The following is a 20,367-nucleotide window of genomic DNA, read 5'->3' on the forward strand; positions in this document are numbered from 1 at the left end:
AAAAAAAAAAAAAAAAAAAAAAAAGCTAGGAATCTGAAAAAAAAAAGTTCTTGGAAGATAGTAGCTGTTTCCATGGAGATTGCTAAGAAGAGCAGAGGGAGAGAGAAAACCAGGATTTAAAAGATGATCTTCTATATTTTATGGGAACCCCTCTTTACACACTAATCTTCATTTGGGAGATCTTTTCTCAAGAGAGTAAATACATATTTCAATCTCTTCCATTGTATTGCTGATACAGTCCAATTGTCATTTCTTTTAAACAATTATCTAATATGTTTACTATAAATAAACTGAGGCCACATCAGGCCCAGGTTTACTCACAATACAAAATTATCTGAGTAGCTGCTATCAGACAAGCACCAGGGATACATGATGAAAAAGAACTTACAAATGGGTGTGAAAGGCATTCAAATGCTTCTCACATAAATAATTCATTCATTACAACGGTATTAAGTAGAATAAAAGACAAGCACAAGCTGCTAAGAGAGCTCGTGCTGGGGAAACTAACCCGCTCCAAAGTGCCATAAAGGGATTGAGGCCGGCCCGGATTACAGCTGAGATCCAAGGAGCAAGGAGGGAGAGAAATGAGTGTTCCAGAAAGAGGATCCCACAGAAGGAGGAAGGGCTCTGAGAGAGGATGGAGCTCAGAGCTGTCAAATGGCTGAGGTGAGAGTGGTTGGACATGCGGAGGGGGCAGTAGTGAAGCAGCAGCAGTAACCAGTATGAAGGGGTGGTCGTCTAAGTTGAAACTTGGGGAGCAGTCAGGGGCCCACCACTCAGGGCCAAGACCAACTTCAGGATTCAAACTCTGCTGAGTGCATTGGAAGCCTATTGAAGCTACAGAGGAATCCGCTCAGATTTTTTTTTCTAAGACTTCATGTTTTTCAAACAGTTTTAGGTTCATAGCAAAATTAAGAAGAAGGTACAGAGATTTCCCATAAAGCCCCCATCCCCACACATCAGAACATCCCCCATTATCAATATTTCTCACCAGAGTGGTGCATGTATTACAACTGATGAACCTGCATTGACACATCATAATCCTCCAGAGTTCTGAGTTCACATTAGGATTCATTCTTGATTGAACTCTAGATGTTATACTTTCTATTGGTTCAATCCCTAGATATACATACATATCATATAATCTATGGGTTTGAAAAAAATAGATAATGATGGCATCCAACATTATGGTATCATACAGAGTAGTTTCACTGCCCTAAAAATCCTGTGCTCTGCCTCTTCCTCCCTCTCTACCTGCTGACAACCACTAACATTTTTATTGTCTCCATAGCTTTTCTTTGCCCAGAATGTCAAGGAAAAGCTATGCCTTTTCAGGCTAGTATCTTTCACTTAGCAATATGCATTTAAGTTTCCTCCATGTCTTTTCATGGCTTGACAGCTCATTTTCTTTTCAGCCCTGAATATTTAGTTGTCTGGATGCTGCACAGTTTATTTATCTATTTAACTACTGAAGGACATCTTGATTGCTTCCAAGTTTTGGCAGTTATGAATAAAACTGCTATAAACATACATGTGCAGGTTTTTGTGTGGATATATGTTCTCAACTCCTTTGGGTAAATACTGAGGAGCACAATTGTTGGATTGCCTGGTAAGAGTATGCTTAGTTTTGTAAGGAATGGTCAAACTATCTTCCACAGGGATTATATCATTTTGCATTCCCACTAGCCATGAATGAGAGCTCCTATTTTTTTTTCCATCCTTTCCAGCATTTAGTGGTGTTGATGTTCTGGATTTGGTCATTCTGATAGATGTGTGGTGGTATCTCATTGCTGTTTTCATTGACATCTATCTGATGAACTATAATGTGGAGCATCTTTTCATATGGTTATTTGTTATCTGTACATCTTCTTTGGTGAAGTGTCTGTTATAATTTTTGGCTCACTTTGTAATCTGGTTGGTTACATTCTTATTGTTGAGTTTTATGGTCTTTGGGATGCCAAAGATCCTTCTCTTTCCTTACTCAGCAAGGGCTCATTAGCAGTTGACTCAGGATCTGTCAATCAGTCATCTTCTATCCTGAAGGAATGATGCAATAATGCAAACATTTATTGAGTGCTGTCTGTGTCCTAGACACTGTACTAAACTATGTGAATTATCTAATTTACACCTCACCTGATAAAATTGGTACAATTATTATCTCCACTGCATAAACAATAAAACCGAGGCCCATAAAGTTTAAGTAATTTGACAATTATCACACAACTAATATATGACGTGCTGTGATACAAATCCAAGCAGTCTGGCCCCAGTGTCTGCTGTCCGAACCAACATATTCTACGGCTTTTGAAAAATGGATACAGACTAGCACACAGGCCCTGCTCATCCAACGGGATAGCCTTGACTAATTATAAACCCTGCCCGTTAGCCTCAGAGGTCCCTGCAGCTTCTGCTCAGTTCTGAACTAAATTTCTACCATGTCACTAATTCAGCAATTCCCTCATATTCTTCCAAACCATTCCCATTTTGTTGAAGATGATTGAGTTGCATTCTTGTTTGCTACCAAGAACCTTGACTGACACACTTCTTGTTGCATATGCCATGTTGTTATTGGGGTAGAAGTTATTGAAATGGTTCTTGGATTTTAACAAACGGCAATTACTTGGACAGCAAGAAGATACTTGAAGAAATCCTAAAAATGGAGAAGGTCTTGAAGGATGAAAAAGAAGCGACAGTAGCTATACATGCTGAGTACAGATGTCCTATGAGTCACCTGGGGACATTCAGAGTAAGGGGACAACCCCTACAGCAGAATTTCCTATGAACAAGCTTGAATGGTGAAAAATCACAGGGAACCAAATGAACATAGAGGTTTGAGGTGTTCAATGCAAGGGCAACTAATGCTTTCGTCAACTGGAATAAAGAGTTTGCTATGAGCATGTTTACTAATCTTTGAGTGACTCCTCTTTTCTTTCACTACAGGTGTGCTCCTCTAAAGCCAGGGAATCCGTACTATTCAGCAGTCTACCCCCAGCATCCCCAACAGTGCCTGACACAGATAAATGTCCACAAATATTTGGTAAAAAATGGACTTATAGATGGATGGGCAAACAAATGAATGGGTAAATACAGGAATGAGAGATGTTTCAAGACATTTTGGTACAGTCTGTGAGATTTAATATATTAGAAAAATGATGGCTGATGGCACAGCCCATATTTTCTCCTTTATTCCTTTTCACCTTGCCCATAATTTATATAATTAATATAAGTTGCATTTAAATGCAGACAAAATAAAAAAATATCACTTTGTAGGCATAAAAGTCACAAAACAATATTAATTTTATTATACTATGCCCCACAATTTCTTATTTCATCCACCCTATCTTCTTTTTTCTTTTCTTTTGTCTTTTTTTTTTTTTTTTTTTTGAGATGGAGTCTTGCTCTGTTGCTCAGGCTGGAACACAGTGGCATGATCTCGGCTCACTGCAACCTCCACCTCCAAGGCTCAAGCAATCCTCCCACCTCAGTCTCTCAAGTAGCTGAGATAGGACACCACACCCAGCTACTTTTTGTAGTTTTAGTAAAGACAGGGTTTCACCATGTTGGCCAGACTGGTCTCAAACTCCTGACCTCAGGTGATCCACCCACTTCGGCCTTCCAAAGTGCTGGGATTACAGGCGTGAGCCACCGTGCCTGGCCCCAATCCGCTTTTCAAAGTGGAGGTGACCACAATCTACAGATAAAGAGTAGGACTGAGAGGCCCAGGAAAAACAAAAGTGTGCACACCAAGACACAGAGAAGTGGCGCTCGCTCCAGACATCCTTCTGTGTCTTTTCCATGTCACTACACTGTATTAATTACCTACACTGGTTAACAAATTACCTAGATACTTGGCAATTATAAACAATAACCACTTATGAACTCACAGTTTCTGTGGACACGGGATTCAGAAGTGGCTTAGCTGGATCCTCTAGTCTAGGGTCTCTCATTAAGTTGCAGTCAAAATGTCAGTTAGGGCTACTGTCATCTCAAGGCTCGACTGGGGCTGGAGAATCCATGCTCAGAATGTTCATTCCTCTGTTTGGCAAGGTAGTGCTGGTTGGTGGCAGGTGCCTTAGCTTTCCTGCGCACCCGTCCATGAGATGGCCTAGGTGTCCTCATGGCATGACAGTTGGTTTGGCCAGAGCAAATGATCCAAGAGAAGAAGGAGGAAGCTACACCTCCTGTGAGCTACCTGTGGAAGTTCAGCTCTGTCATCTCCACAATGTCCTAGGAGTTATGTGGGTTAAGGTGGGAGAAGACTAGTAGCTCATGGATAGAATGCAATATCAGAAAGTGGGGATCATGGGGGGGCATCTCAGCAGCTGGACAGCACTCAGAAGTTAAAAATGAGTTTCAGGAAAGATGCAAGTCTGTAAGACTGAAAGCCAAGGCACTCTCAGGCCTGCTGTCATTATCTCTGTAACATCATTGCCTACTATGGGGACGTCAGCTTTTTTGTCCACTTTCAGAAATCCCACTTGTGAAAAGTTCACATTACAAACAGATGCTCATTTTGGAGGAGTGCTGATAGGTTATCAATAAATATTCCATATGTAAAATACCTATTATTTATACAAGAATATTTACTGTAGGCACTCTAACAAATTCCTGCCCCTGCCTTCTCTCACGTAGGTCCAAGTGACAAAAAAAAGAGGCAAAATGACTATCTTCATGATGTAAGAGAAGTATATGCCCATTCCCTGCTGGTCCCAGACTCCCTCACCTCCACAAACCAAAAGAAGCTTTCTCTTGTAGCTGGGGATTTGCTCAACTAGCAGAATGCTGTAGATCAGCCCAAAAAATAAGCAGAAGCCAGGGTACCACATACAGTTAAGGGTCAGGGTCCAGAGTCCAGGTCACTCCATAGAATCAGCAGGGCCCATATTGCTGTTCTTAGCCCCCTTTTTAGAAACAATAGAAGACGGTTGTCCAGAGAGCAGGTCTTGGAGTCAGGCTGCCTAGGTTCAAATCTCAGCACCCTACATGTTATTTTTGTGACATTTTCCAAATTACTTAAACTTGATGGACCTCAGCTTCAGTACCTATATAGTGAAGATAATAATACTACTGACTCCATCAGGTAAGGGCAGATTAAATTATGTAATCCTCATAAAGTAAAAGGATCTTTGCTATGCTTTTGCCAAACTTACTCTCTCCTTATTTCACTAAAGAAAAATCTGACTCTTGGGGAGAGTGTGTGGTTTTCCCCAAGGTAATATAGATAGTCGAGCTATGCCTGCAACTCATACACTGACTCCCAGAACCGGGGTGGGTCACTGAGTTAGTCCAGACTGGATGCAGGAGAAGAGAATAAGGCAGGTAAAAAGGAAGGTAATTGCACAAAAACTCCCTTTAATTCCACTGCTTTTAAAATTAAAAAAAAAAAAAAAAAAAAGTAATTTTGAAAATGCCTTTTGAAAAGCAGCCTAAGTGTTTAAGCCATGGACTTGGCCAAGGTACTCTTCAAAGGCCAATTCTCCAGGCCAAAAAATGGGATCAGGTACATGTGAAGTGGTGGCTGGAACACAGCCACGTTTCAGTGACCCATTTTCTCCTTCATTCGTCAAATGGAAAATGACTGCCCTAGATGCCTCCCTTAAGTGATGGCTTTTGAGGGATATTAGAGTCTTAGTGCCGCTGGCAGAGGTTACAAAATAACTGTCAAATCCCAGCATCTTCTCCTGGAAAGAACCTGGGAGTTTAGCTATTTGAACCACCCACTAAACAGACGAAGAAATGGAGGCCAAACATATTCTAATATTGTCTTGATATTGCAGAGTAAATAACTGCAGAACGAGGGCTAGTACTAAAGCCTCACTCTGCAATCTTTCTTCCCCCATCACTCAGGTCATAATTTAAAAGTCGACGACGGGGGCAGGATTCTGTAAACATAGATTTGTTTCCGTCCATCCGGAGGAGTCTCACTTTCATGCTATTGTGGCTTCACACAGAGAGTTCCACTAAATTTAGAATCAGAAGGGATGGAAACAATTAACTACTACGGATCTACTGTGCACCAGGCATCTGCTCCTTGTCTCATGCACAGCCTGTGTTGCCCACAATGCTGCAGACTCCACGAGAACAAGAACTCTGTCCACAGTTTCTCACCTTTGTGTCACTATCCCTCAGCCCAGGGCATGGCATGTAGTAGACATTCAATAAACATATTGAGTCAATGTTCTCACTTAAATCGTAAGATAACAGATGAACACTGAATTATAAATTAGGGAACTTAGCTGAAATTGGTTGAAAGATGTGTTCAAGACATTGAGAGGGTAAATGTGGGAACTGAGCGTAACATTGTGACCTTCAGAAAGAGGAAGTCCTTGGGGGATCTATTTTAATGTAAAAGTAAGATGGCATCAAATCCAACAAATACAGTGTTGCTGGCACATAGGACCTTTCAAAGTACTCTGGAGGTTAAATACGTCTCCAAGCAGTTACAATAGCTCTGCCTGTTTACTCAGCAAATTCTCTTTCATCACAGATAGGAGAAATGTAAACTGCAGTGGGACCTTGGGCTGCACAATTGTCATAGATTTCAAAGTCACTAAAGTCCAAATTAACCAGGGTTTCATATTCTTCACATTCCAAGTACTTGGTCTGACAGCATCTCTTAAGATTCTAGCCAACAATGCAAAATGAAGCATAATACAGATGACATAATAAACAATAACAATGTCCTAATAATTATAAAGTGCCAGACATCATTCTGAGAGCTTTCCATGTATTACCTAATCTGATCCTTAAAACAAACCTAAAATGTAGGTTTTGATTATTATCATAATAACCCCCATTTTATGGAAGAGACAACTGAGGAAGAAATAAATATCTAGGCCCAAGAGATCAACTGCTTCTACATTCTGGCTCTGTTCTTTCTTGTCTAGCATTATTCTCCTTGTGAATGGATGGGTAGGTGGGTATGTGGGCAGATGGATGAATAGATGGATGGGTGAATAAAAGGATGGGAAGAGATGGGAATCAGCAAGGGATCCATCACCACTATGGTGGTACAGTTTCTAAGTACTGACTTCACGCATAATTCATGCTGTAGACAGCTATTGCAGTGGCTGAGTCCTGCTGGATTGGTTTGGAAGGCCAGGAATGGTGGTTATGTGTACAGGCTCTGAAATCAGATCTACACCCTCCATATGCTAGATCCAGACCTACAAGCTGTCTGCCTTTGTGTATGACTTTTCAGAGCCTCAATTTCTGTCTCTATAAATGGGAAAAATAAATTATCTACTCAGAAGTGTACGTGAGGACTGAATGTAATGTCAGCACATAGTAGGTGGTCAGTACATGTGTTGAAAGACTGAGTGAACAAGTCACCAACATATCACTGGCAGCCCACAAGGATCCAACAGTTCTCCCTTACGTTATGGTTTGAACGACACAATCACCCAAACACAACAAAACTGTGAAAATCCCCAGATTTATACTTTAAATCCTCACAAATATCATTGGGTATATAGCCGAAATAGTTTGGCTTCACTGACATTGAAGTCATCAAAATGAACTAAGAGCTAATTGCAATTTACAAAGTCAGGTAGTCTTCCTAATTCTTTGTATCTTTGAACTGCAGATTTGCAATTTGCCAAGAACAAGTCCATTTCTAAGGAGGGTGAAGGGAGTGGGGAGGAATTATTTTCCCTGGGAGACTACAAGGTTAGGACAGGGTCTTAGCTTCTGTGTTTTGCTCCTTCAGTGTAATCCATGCTCCCAGCCTAGGGAGAAGGCATTATCTAACGCCTAAGTGGGAAATCCCTGCCCACAAGGTCATGAGGCTGGTGGGTGGTAGATTTATCTGACTCTTCTATAGGCAGCCCTATCAATTCCTATGTAATGATTATGCCTCCAGCTGGAAAAAAACAAGATCATTTTAAAGCTTTCCTAGGACTCATCATTACTAAAATACACACCAAATGGTGATTTCCACCATATTCCCTTGATCCTCTTTAGAAGCACTTTTTTCTCTATCAACGAGAAGATGAAAAGGACATTCATGTTGTAAGGGAAAGCAAAGGCCTCACTGGTATGCTCTACATACATCAGTACTTAGTAAGACGAAGGGAAAACCGGATGGTGGAGACAGAAACCACGCTCCCTTCCTGGAGTCATACCCCATTTCTCTCACCACGGACATGGAAATATAAAACGGGGGAAGGACAAAGAAAATCATCCTGGGAAGCTTTGGGGAGAACAAAACTGGGACAACAAAGAACATGTGAAAGAAAAATAAAAGGAACAACAACAACAACAAAGCCTTACATGTGGAATTAAAACCATAGGTGATAAACGAGTAGGAGAAATGCCGCTAGAAAAGAGAAGGGATGGCCAGCAACTCTCCACACTAGACCTAAGACGACGAGCGGGAGCCAGAAGAAAAGGAAGGGGATATGGGATGTAAGTGTGTGCGGACACACAGAGGGAGGGAAGGGTGTGGAGGTGTGGGAAATGGGGCGTGGCAACAGGCATCTCCAACACTGAGCAGGTATGAGAGAACCATGGCAGAGATGGCTAGAGATGGTGTAGCCCATGGAAAGTACTGTGAGCCACTGCAGGGCCATATTGTCACAGTGTCTAGGCTGGAGTTTCTCAAGGTGTGATACTCATACAACTGCCTCAATATCACCCCAGATGGTTGCTAAAATTTCAGATCCCAAGCCCTCCCTGAGACTTAGCCAATTTCACAAGACAGAATGTAGATGATGAGCATGGCACCACCAAGCCCCAGTGGTGATCCTTGTTTACACTGAGCTGGTGACTCTCCACCAGGCACAGGGGAGTCACTGAAGGCTTTGCAGCAGGAAACTGACATTCATGTTTCACTTTACAAGGATTTTTATCATCCTTTATGCTTTATAGGATTTACAACAATCATCCATTTCATATATAAAGTATACATTCTTGCCCAGGCATAGTGGCTCATGCCTGTAATCCCAACACTTTCGGATGCTGAGGCAGGCTGATTGGATGAGGTCAGGAGTTCAAAACCAGCCTGGCCAACATGGCAAAATCCCATCTCTTCTAAAAACACACACAAAAAATTAGCCAGGCACCCTGATGGGCACCTGTAATCCCAGCTACTTGAGAGGCTAAGGCAGGAGAATCACTTGACCCTAGGAGGCAAAGGTTGCAGTGAACTGAGATTGCGCCACTACACTCCAGCCGGGGCAACAGAGCTAGACTGCATCTAAAAAAAAAAAAAAAAAATTAGCTGGACGTGGCACACGCCTGTAGTCTAGCTACGTGAGAGGCTGAAACACGAGCATCACTTGAACTTGGGAGGAAGAGGTTGTAGTGAGCTGAGATCATGCCACTACCCTCCAGCCTAGGTGACAGAACGAGACTCCATCTCAAATAAATAAATAAACAAAGCATACATTCTTATGAGCACATAGTAGCAAACTTACATATTCCCATACTAAATTATAAGTTCTGTGAAGTTGGGAACCTTGTCTTTTTTCTGTTTACCTTTAAAGCCTTAAGAGTTAACACAATGGTAATCTGTCACATGAGGAATTCAATATTTATTAAGTGAACAAATTCACAAATAAATTCAGTCTGTCGGGAGTCAAAATGACACATCAGAAGATGGAGATCTGAGGCAAGGTGGGAAACTTGGATAATCCAGGTAAGAGGGTTATGGCCTGAAATAAGATGGTCAAGGTTGCTTTGGGGAGGAAGGAGCAGAGTAGAAAGAATCTGAAAATATTTCCTGGATTTGACACGGATGGCCATTAGATCAAAAGAGTTAGTACATGTGTCCAGAGAATTCCATGCTTCCTTCCTGGTACCAAATCTACTACCACTCTGGCCCACGGTCTGTTTCTGTAAATAAAGCTTTATGGGAACACAGCCATTTATTTATGTGTTGTCTGTGGCCACTTTCTCACTATAAAAGCAGAGTTGAGTAGTTAAGTTGGGGACCATATGGCCTGGAAGACCTAAAATATGTACCATCTATCTAGCCCTTTACAGAAAATGTACTCTGACCCCTGATTTAGGAGCTCATTTAGTTCTGTGCTGTTGTAGAAGTTACGCTGAATTCAGAGGGAGTAGCAAATGATAATTTTCCAGCAGCACATGGCTAATTTAAGCAGAGGCAAAGTGAAGTGTGGGATTTCTGACTTGCGAAATTGCCAGCATGTACTGGTGGCCACACAGTGCATGTGTGTGAAATTCCCTACACAGGCAAGCCCAGGGAATACAGCAGAGGCTGGGCATCTGAATCCATGCAGCACTCCCACTCCCCGTCCCCAAATCAGCCCAGAGCAAAAGGACCTGGGGAAATTTATGATCACAGTTCCTCTATAATTTTGTGATGAAGAATGACAGGGATTGCAGGCATCGTAGCTGGTAGAACAATCAAAGAAGGCTATTAAAGGACTCAGGCTATTTTGCCATAAACATCAGTAGTCTCCAAAAGTGTCAGTTCTCGGGCAGTAAGAGGATTTGTTGATATTTTTCCAGAACCACTTTTCACAATTGCCAGAATACTATGAGGGAAGAAAACCAGATAAACAAGGCAGAAACTAGAAGAAGGCATGAAACAGCAGTGGCAGGGACAATTCTAAATCTCCAGGGCTGCAGGATCCTGAACTCATAAAATTGAAAAGGCACTTCAAAAAATCCTCCATGTCCGTGACAGTCTGTCACTAGAGAGGGCTTTCCTCAGATTACCAACAACCATGAAGCTCTCTAATGCCTTATCAACAGTCTCAAGGACCAGCCGACCATGAGAAACACAGGCTGTATTGATTCAATACTCAAACTGGTGGGATGATGATGAGGAATGGCCAGTTTTTCTCTGTCTCATCCTCTTCGAGCATAACTCCACCCTGAACCTCAGCTCTTTATAGACCCTGACTCCGATCTGGACTGAAGTAGGGCTCAGACTACTGCAGAGGGGGCCCTGGCATTGTGCAACCAAAGCTCCTATATTCAGAGAGCTTGGGTTTTCCTGTTTGCTCTTCCAATCTACAGCAAAGAGAACTGGAGAGCTAAGAAGCAGGCCCCCTTTGAAAGTCTGTGAGTCACTTTAAAATAGAGATTGGCCATGGACCCTGGGTCCAGAAAGCATCAGTTTAAATCCCAGGCGGCCTAAGGGAGTTACTTCATACATCCTTGTACTCTGCTCTATCAGCTGTAAAATGAATAGAACCATAGAACTTTCCTCCTCAATTTGCGATACGGATGAACTGATTTAATATATGCAAAGCACTGTGAATGAGGCCAGCCCGTAGGAAGCATCCTGTAAGGATTAACTACTGTTTTTGTTGTTGTTGTTGTATCAATAGTTTAAGCCCTTACTTTGGGTGATACATCATGCTAAGCAGTTTGTATTCATTATCCATTCCATTCATTATCACATTTGTTACTAGAAGGCAGACACAATACCTACATTTTGCAGATGAGGACACTGAGGCACAGGTAAGGGACATAATTTGCTCAGAGGCATATGGCTAGTAAGCAGCGGAGCTGGGAATGGAAGATTCCATAGACTGTCTGGCTTCAAAGCCTATGAGTTCAACAACCCAGTGCTATACTGCAGTGCCTGAGACACCCACAGCCCCAGAAGCTAACGCCTTCCTCCAAATGCGAAACAACAGCCTGGAGGGTGAAACACACACACCCTGGAAGTGGAGATAAAGGGACATGGCAAAGGTCCCAGAGCCAATTCACACCAACAGGGGCTTCACCCAAACATGGCAGGGACTGTCTAACCCAAGAGTTTTTCATTCTCAGGCCACCCCATGCCTTGGAGTATACATTTGTGCCTGCTTCAGACTATTAAGATTGGGGAAAAGAAGACAGTTATTCATTCTCCAGCATTTCTTCTAGGATGGTCCTCTAGGTGACCCTGTTTTGACTAAGAAATAAAAGAATAAATATTCTGGGAGGCTTCTAGAAGAATTTTTTTTCTATTAAAAAAGAACAGACGAGGAAGACAAATGGCTGGTGCTGTACTCCTCTTTTCTTCTGCCCTGAACACAGATGTGATGTTGGGAGCTGTGGTTATTCTACTACAACAATGTGACAACAAGGCAATAGCTAAGGATGGCAAAGAATAACTCTACCCTGAACCTCAGCTCTTTACAGACCCTGATTCAGATCTGGACTGAGGTAAGGCTCAGACTCCTGCAGAGGGGGCCCTGGCATCGTACAGCCAAAGTTCCTGTATTCAGAGAGCTTGGGTTTTCCTATTTTCTCTTCCAATCCACAGCAAAGGGAACTGGTGAGATAAGGATCAGATGCTCATTTAAAAAACAGGGAGTCAATCCTTTGTTATAAGTTTCTTTTTTTTTTTAACCTCGGGTCACTAGTCACCTCCAGGCTAGTTAACAGGAGTTGAAGCTACTATTCGCCACGTATACTCTTATGTAAAGCTGACAGCAGTCCTGGCTCACACTGCAAGGCAGCTGAGATCTGCAGGAGTGTCAAGCACACACCTGAGCCAGAAAATGGACCAGGTGCTGGGGACGCATCCTGGTCATCAAGGAAACAACTCACCAATTCTCATTTGTAAAGTAAGGAAAAAAAGCCAGATGTCAGCAAGGGTCTGTTTGAGTTCTAAGATGTTACGACTTTCTGTAATGAAGAGATTACAAAAAGTCCTTCCCAGAGGATTTGAGAAGCCCAGTGACATGATGAAAGCAGAGAACACATACAATAAATTACCACAAACACATTTAAATATGACCTCAGGATTGACATTTAACTTCTCTTGGTTTTCAAGTCCATGTCAAGGTATGCAAACGAAATGTTAAGCCAACACTCTAATTCCATAGGGCTAGCTATTTAGGACCCGTGCAAGGTTCCTTATACATATTGCATTTAACCCTGAAGAGAACACTATGAAATGAGTAGGATCACTCTGATAAAACATGAAGCTCAGACTTCAGTAGTCTATGTAAATCATCCTAGGACCTCACAGTCAACCATGACTATTGGATTTAAACCCAGGCCTACCTTTCTCTACAAGACATAGCCACGTTGGCACTGCCCCTTGATTTCTTTTTAAAACCAGCACATACTCAAAAATGATGATCTTCTCTCTGTATCGTTCAACCCACGAGGGTAGGAGAAGGTTGCTAATAACCGCCCACCCAGAGCAGCATGATTCATGTGGCTGTCATCCTGCCCGAATGACACATATGAGCTGTCAACCTTCTCTCAGAAGCCTGAGTCAACTCTATGACCAGCTGAATCAATTATCCAAGGTTGGCTTGATAGAGGATGATAATAATGATGATGATAATGATGATAAATCCATCAATGTAAATACTTCCAGAAACAAAGTAGAAATGAGAAGAAAAAGAAAGAAAACAAAGTATTGCATATGTATGTAACATGTAATGATATACGTTAAAAGTATTCCACATATATGTATATATGTACATATATGTGGGATACTTTGTTTTCTTTCTACTGATTTCTTCTTTGTCATATACCAAAGGCCATTTGGGGACAACACATTGTTCCATTGCTCTTGGCATTTATTTTTGTTTTCATAACTGTGCAGAATACTTTCCTATTTGGTAGAGTTCTTTCAAGGATTCACAAGGATGGGATAAAGGTTCCAGCGTCCTGCTATGAATGAAGTCAACTCCAAGGGAGGCAGTTTTATTGCTGAGTGCATATGTTTAAAGAGAGTCAAGAAAGAACTTCAGAGCTGTGGGTTTCCACCTCTCACCAGAGGGTGTGCAGGTCCTAGAATGCTTCCTGGAGTCACTGGGGAGAGGAGGGTAGGGTAAATGCCAGGACAACTGGGCCAGGCTCAGGACCCCAACTCATAATTTAACCCAAGTAGCTCTTCTCTGTGTCCATTTTCTATATAGGAGTTTTCTGTTCAACATCACTTGAAAAAAAAGGGAGTCGGTGCCTTTTAATATAAAAAAGAAAATGCTAGGGAATTACCTATCTGGCAAGCACCAGTGTAAGGTGCAAAGAAACAAGGTAGGTCAAGATGTGGAAATGAGAGGAGGGAGGTCCAGAGAAAATCTGAAGCTAGGTCCAGATCTGGGGAAAGTCACTGCCCAGCCCAACCTGGCTGAGTTTCAACCACGGCTTCTCTGATGTTTCTGAGTGGTCAGTATCTATAATTTCCTCTGTATTCTCATCCAAAAATTAACTAACAGCAGGCTATTTACATTACATTTTCATAATAACTGAAAGACCAAGAAGTAATAATAAATTATTCCCAAAAGAACATCATAGCACTTGAAATGTTTGTGATCCCAGGCAACCGGCACATCTGTGTTAATAAATAAAACTGAAGATCTCAGTTCTAAAAGGAAGTTTCTATTCCTAAGTTTTTGGTGAAAAGCACATATGGCGTCCTTGCTTCATCGGGTTCTGTTGCTAATCGGGTTGAAAGAAAGAGAGATAGAAAAGAGTAAGTATCTTCAGATTCTTCCAAAGCTAATGGGGATGAAAAGTGCAAGTACCAAATGATTATAATTCAAAGTAGAACACATACAGTTAGAGCAGTGACAGTAGGAAAGACAGGGCCAGCCGGAGTTAGAAAAGGGAGAGACCACTGAACCAAGGAACTCAAGAAGGGTGGGAGAGGATTATATCAGGAAAGGGGGTGGGTGTTGAGGCCTCCAGATAGAGCAAAGTCCACTGTAAAAAGTTTCATAGCCATGGTGAAGCAGGAAGAGCCTGGAATCCCAGTTCCACGACCTCCAGGCCGCAGCACCTGTGCTTCAGCTCCTCTGGGTAAATGGCTTGTCTGAGTGTTTTGAAGACACCATGGTATAATTTCTGGGGTGAACATATAGCACTCCACAAATACCAAAGGTCCTGTAACCAAGTGGCAACTCAGGAGGAGTGCATTGAGAAAGAGGAAGTAGCTGGCATGGGCACCTCTTTCAGGGAGGGAGTTAGTAAAGAGAAGCAGTAGTAAGATGTAATCTAAGACGCTGCAGAAGGGAAGGAAGTTTCAGAAGGAAGAGGCTTGAATTTGGCCCCTGAGCAATCCTAAGGAGAAGGGTCAAGTAGAATGAGATTTTAAGATATAAAGAAAGGCCCACTAGTCAAGAAACCCTTCGATGGGTAGTAATTATCATTATTAAAATAACCAACATGTATAGGGCTCTTAAAATAGAAAGTATGCTGCATTTTTGAGTTGTATGATTTCATTTGATTTGTCTACAATGCATATCAGTACCTTGCATTTATTTTAACAGAAAAGGAGACTGAGGCCGAGCGCACAAATGTCTGTATTCACTCATTCCTTCATCAGGTAGTATTTGACTGTCGGAGCCATGCGTTAGGCACTGCTAGACAATGGAAGTGAAGACAGGAGCAAAGGGCATACCATCCTTGACTTGAAGAAGGTTGCAGCCTACCACGGTGAATGGGGAGATGGCTGAGATGTCACTGAGCAAATATCAGCCCAGTCCCTGGCTTGGACCTCCCTCCTGAGACGCAAATGGACCTCTCTTTGGTCTGTATGCTTTATTCCTAGGGCGGGGCTTACCAAATAGCCTCCTTTCAGATCCAGAACTTCAGACCTCCAGGCGTCTCAAAAACCTCCCCCCAACACATGGCACAGGATGCCAAGAGAGAAAAACAATACCCACCCCTTAGAACAGAGGTTTAATTTGCATTGCTGAGCCCTCTGGCCTCAGTGATATCCATAGACAGGGTCCTCTTGGGTGTCTTCTGAACACATGAAGCATTAGCCATAGAATTCTGGACAAAGTGAATATTCTAAGAAAGGAGGGAGGAAGACAGGAGGTTTGCCAAAGCGACAGTGAAATTCCGAAATGGAAAAAACCAGAATGGAAGGATTTCAGGATATTCTTCCATCATCTCAACAGAGATCCTTGCGGCTGGATGACAGTGGGCCCACTGCCCAGAACATCAGAAGAGAAAAACAAGTCAGCACATATCCTCACAGGAAAGGCATCCAATCATTCTGTACTGCCGCAGTAAGTGCCCCGGCTGCACTGTCCCCTACGCTGGCCCTGGAGTGTGGCCCTCAGCACCACAGACATGGTCTTTCTGTACCTTGGCACTTTGAATGTACCCCGCCATATTTTAAGACTTTTGCGAATGCAGAAGAATACGTTCAGAAGTTGAGAAGAACTACAGCTTTACTCATTACTTAAAAAACAATTAGTGAAGAAACAGCCACAAGCTGGAATCAGAGGCTTGAGGGCAATTTTGCAATTAAGAAAATTGGAGGCTGCTGTTTCAGGAGACAAACTGTCAAGTCAAAAGCAGGAAGACAAAGGGATACACAAACCGAGCTGGGCTCTTGTGGTATCCAAGTCAATGCTGAAACCTGATTGAGGTAGTTCTGAAGTAGAGGGAAAGGAAGGGAGCGGCATTCATTGACGTTGCACGTATCAGGTGTTTAGACCCAAAGGTCATCTGCCAATTGCCCGTCATGGTCCTTTTCTAGTAGATGTTTTTGAAGTGCCCACTCTGCACCTGGCCCTACACTCAGATCTCGCAGATGCTGCAAGGAGTCCATCATATCCCCAATTTACAGATGGAGCATCTCAGGCTTCAAGGTCACTTTGTCCTAAGATCACACGGTAAGTAAGGGGTGGTACCACAAGCAAACTCAGGGCTGATCAAATCCAAATGCTTTGTCTTTTTCACTGATGGATCTTCCTCTCTAAAAATCCTCTCTCGTGCCCATGCACGCTTTCTAACCCCCCAGAAATGCAATGTCCATTCTTTGGCCTCTCTTGGTGTCATCATTTGAGGCTTGTACCTTTGCCCAACCCACTCTTTGCATAATGCAACTACATAAAGCCAGCAGAGCTCCAGGAGCCCAGCCCTGCAAACAGCAAAAAGCCTCTCCCCTCTCAGCTGAGTGTGACTTGTACCCAGCCTCCTGCTCATCCCTCATCTCATGTTCACCTAGCTGCTGACTTGTCACTGTACATCCTGGTGCAAGTTTCACCTGATTTTTTTTTTTTTTTTTTTTGGATGGAGTTTCTCTCCGTTGCCCAGGCTGGAATATGCAGTGGTACAATCTTGGCTCACTGCAACCTCCACCTCCCAGGTTCAAGCAATTCTCCTGCCTCAGTCGCCCAGGTAGCTGGGATTACAGGCATGTGCCATCACACCCAGATAATTGGTTTTTGTTTGTTTGTTTGTTTTTTTAGTAAAGACAGGGTTTCACTGTGTTGGCCAGGCCGGTCTCAAACTCCTGAAATCAGGTGATCTGCCTGCCTCGGCCTCCCAGTGTGCTGGGATTACAGGCGTGAGCCACTGTGCCTGGCCCCACCTGATCTTTTAAATCTGATCTATGGCTTTAGCCTAGACAGTATGTTCTTCCCTCTTCCAACAAGAGCTCCAGGTCTTGCTCATATGCAGAGGACCTGGAAGGGGGCTGCATTGGAGGGTAAAGGCCCTCTGAGTCAAGAAGACAGACTGGACCCTGCTCTTGACTCCTCTTGTCTGGCACTGAAACTAAGACAGATCAAAGTAAGCAAGAGAGCTGCACTGTGACCCAGTTAAAGAGAGTGGGTCAGAATCTCGGTCAGGAGAGAGAAGTAGGTCAGTGGCAGGCTGAGAGCAAAGCAAACCTGGAGACGAAACTGGAAAACCCAAGAGATGATGCCTGTGAGTAGACAAGAGCAGGAACAAATGCACCAGGAAAGGCAATGTGACCAGGTGGGCAGCTGCATCCAGAGTCTGAGATTCAGAGTGGAGGATGCCAGCACCATGTTCCCTGATGACGCTTTCGTGGAAGAGCGGGGGCCTCGCACTAGAATGTGTTCACTAATGTTAGCTGGAGAAATTAATGACTGAACAACTGAATTTAAATAAGAATGACGTTGTGTCTTACAAGATGAGAAGTAAGGACAAATTAATAATCGATGCCAATGCAATGAGTGATGTATCAAAAACTACTCTATTTTTAAAGCTCTTGGTTAACTATATGGAGGGCTGGGATGTTCTGTTTAATTTACTTCATGTCTAGTTCAGGAGATGAGCTAAAAGTTTTACGTCAACCTCAGCAGTTAAAAGTTTTTTATTTCCTTTCCTGAATAAGTATACGGCAGCAAATTTATAGAAACTTTACTTTGATGATTCAGGATCAGGCAGTTGTGTCATTAGTGAAATGCTGACTATGAACACGTAGAAATATGGATTAAGGAGGTGTGACAAGGTGGGATCCCAAGCAGACCCCAGAACTAAAGATGGTGATAAAACATCCTATCTATTTGTTTTCCCATAATTCATCCCCTCACTCAAAAAGACACACTCCAAATCAGTCATCGGTCACTTTAAGTTCTAGGTAATCATTGTCTTCCCGAAATATGATTGGAAGATCCCATCTGGCCTGTGCTATAAATGTGCAGAAGAAATTGGAGAACATAGTCTGTGATTCACTGCATGCTATCTTATACCAGTTGCCACTCAGTCTAACCGTAGGGTTCACCAGAGGATGAACAGAACTAGAACCTTTAAAATTGGAAACCAAATTTCAAACATCTCGGAGGCATACTTGCTGGACTATTTAACTTACTCAAGGCCCTAGGCCTGTGTTGTCAAATATGGTAGTCACTAGCCACATGGTTACTTACATTAAAATTAATTAAATGAAATGTTAAAAATCCATTTCCTTTATTTTACTAGCCACATTTCAAGTGTTCAGTAACCATATGTGGCAACTGGCCACCATAATAAACAACGTATAGGATATGTTTTATCACCACAGAAATTTCTATTGGACTGTATTGCCTTAGACCTCACTTCTAGTGCTTCTGAAATACAGGGTACAGAGAACCATGGTAAATGACACTTTGAGAAAACAGACAACTCCAACATGTGGAAATTTGTATAAGCAAACTGGCTCACACTCTCAAATAGTCAACGTTATGGGTGTGGTGTTGAGAAGGGAAATTTGGAGGACTGTTGTAGATTTAAAGAGAATAAAGATATAACATCAAAAGAAATTCATGTACTTAGATTGGATTCTAATTCAAAAATATCTATAAGCAAATTTCTTGAGAAATTGGGAAAATATGAATGTAGAGTATACATTAAATAGTATTACGAAATATCATTTATTTACTTCAGTATAATGATGTCATTGGAGTTCCACTGAAAAATGTCTTATTCCTAGGAGAAGCCTGGCAAAGTATTTAGAGTATACTGTCTTAAAGTCTGCAACTTATTTTCAAATGACCTAGAAAAATATGCATATGCATATTTTATGCAAAATACACATTCATGTGCTGATAAAGAAAATATTACAAAATGTTAACAATTGTTAAACCTGGGACTAGGAACTATGGGTATTCATCATGCCTTTCTTCAACATTTCTGGATGATTGAAACTTTCATCATAAATTTTTGTGAAACAACATCCCTATGGAATTTACAGAGCCTGACATGTGTCAAAACTCCAAGGCAATTTGTATTTGAAAGCCCTTTTTGCTTTCCTTACCTAGTAATGGAACATTTCCATTCCTCTAACACTGTTTTATTTACATGGGTGTCAGGAGATCAAATGATAGGAATAATTTTATTGCGTTTTCTGAGTCAGCTGTTAGCTCTTCATGACTCTCTATCTATGGACAGAAGAAAGCCTGCATATTTTACTGACACGAAACTTTCAACATGTGTCTCCCAATCCCAAGCCAATCAATTTCATTATGAGCCCACTTGATAAACTTTCTTTATTTGCCACCCACCACTCTTCCTTTTTCTTTTTGAATAGGGTGTTGCAATTTACATGCAATATTTACATTTCCCCATTAAATACCAGCCACCTCATTTCTCCTGTATCTGTCAAAACTTGCTTTTGATTCAGCCAGCTCTAACCAGAGAGCCTCCTCTTAAACATCACAACTGAAAATTTAAAATTTTTAAGTATTTTTTCCATTACTTTCGAAGGGAAAAACCACAATTACTTTTGTATCAACCTAATAAATATATTAATTAAAAATTGGAGGCCAGACACGGTGGCTCACGCCTGCAATCCCAGCACATTGAGAAGCCAAGGCGGGCAGATCACCTGAGGCCAAGAGTTCGAGACCAGCCTGGCCAACAAGGTGAAACCCCGTTTCTACTAGAAATACAAAAATTAGCCAAGCATGGTGGCACATGCCTGTAATTCCACCTACTCAGAAGGCTGAGGCAGGAGAATTGCTTAAACCAGGAGGCAGAGGTTGCAGTGAGCCAAGATACAGCCAGTGCACTCCAACCTGGGTGACAGAACAAGACTCTGTCAAGAAAGAGAGAGAAAGAGAGAGAAAAAAGAAAGAAAAGAAAAGAAAGAGAGGGAGAGAGAGAGTGTGTGAGCGAGGAAGGAAGGAAGGAAGGAAGGAGGGAAGGAAGGAAGGAAGGAAGGAAGGAAGGAAGGAAGGAAGGAAGGGAGGGAGG

At 42.2% G+C, this 20,367-nt stretch overlaps 1 protein-coding gene and 1 long non-coding RNA gene across 4 annotated transcripts in view; one reads left to right on the plus strand and one right to left on the minus strand.

The window, feature by feature from the left end:
• LOC108515808 (uncharacterized) overlaps positions 1 to 3,076 on the plus strand; it is a 22,523-nt gene extending 19,447 nt beyond the window's left edge. Inside the window, exon 6 of one of the 2 annotated variants that reach the window (XR_001881631.1) lies at positions 2,941 to 3,076. This is a non-coding gene — a long non-coding RNA (uncharacterized LOC108515808). Of the gene's footprint in view, positions 1 to 2,628; positions 2,867 to 2,940 lie in introns of those variants that run through there. The other variant, XR_001881630.1, reaches the window with a different exon arrangement.
• FAM135B (family with sequence similarity 135 member B) overlaps positions 1 to 20,367 on the minus strand; it is a 360,972-nt gene that overhangs the window by 310,681 nt on the left and 29,924 nt on the right. The window lies entirely within an intron of this gene.

This window comes from Rhinopithecus bieti, unplaced genomic scaffold (assembly GCF_001698545.2).
Source record: "Rhinopithecus bieti isolate Rb0 unplaced genomic scaffold, ASM169854v2 scaffold_34489, whole genome shotgun sequence".
NCBI classification, from domain to species: Eukaryota; Metazoa; Chordata; class Mammalia; order Primates; family Cercopithecidae; genus Rhinopithecus; species Rhinopithecus bieti.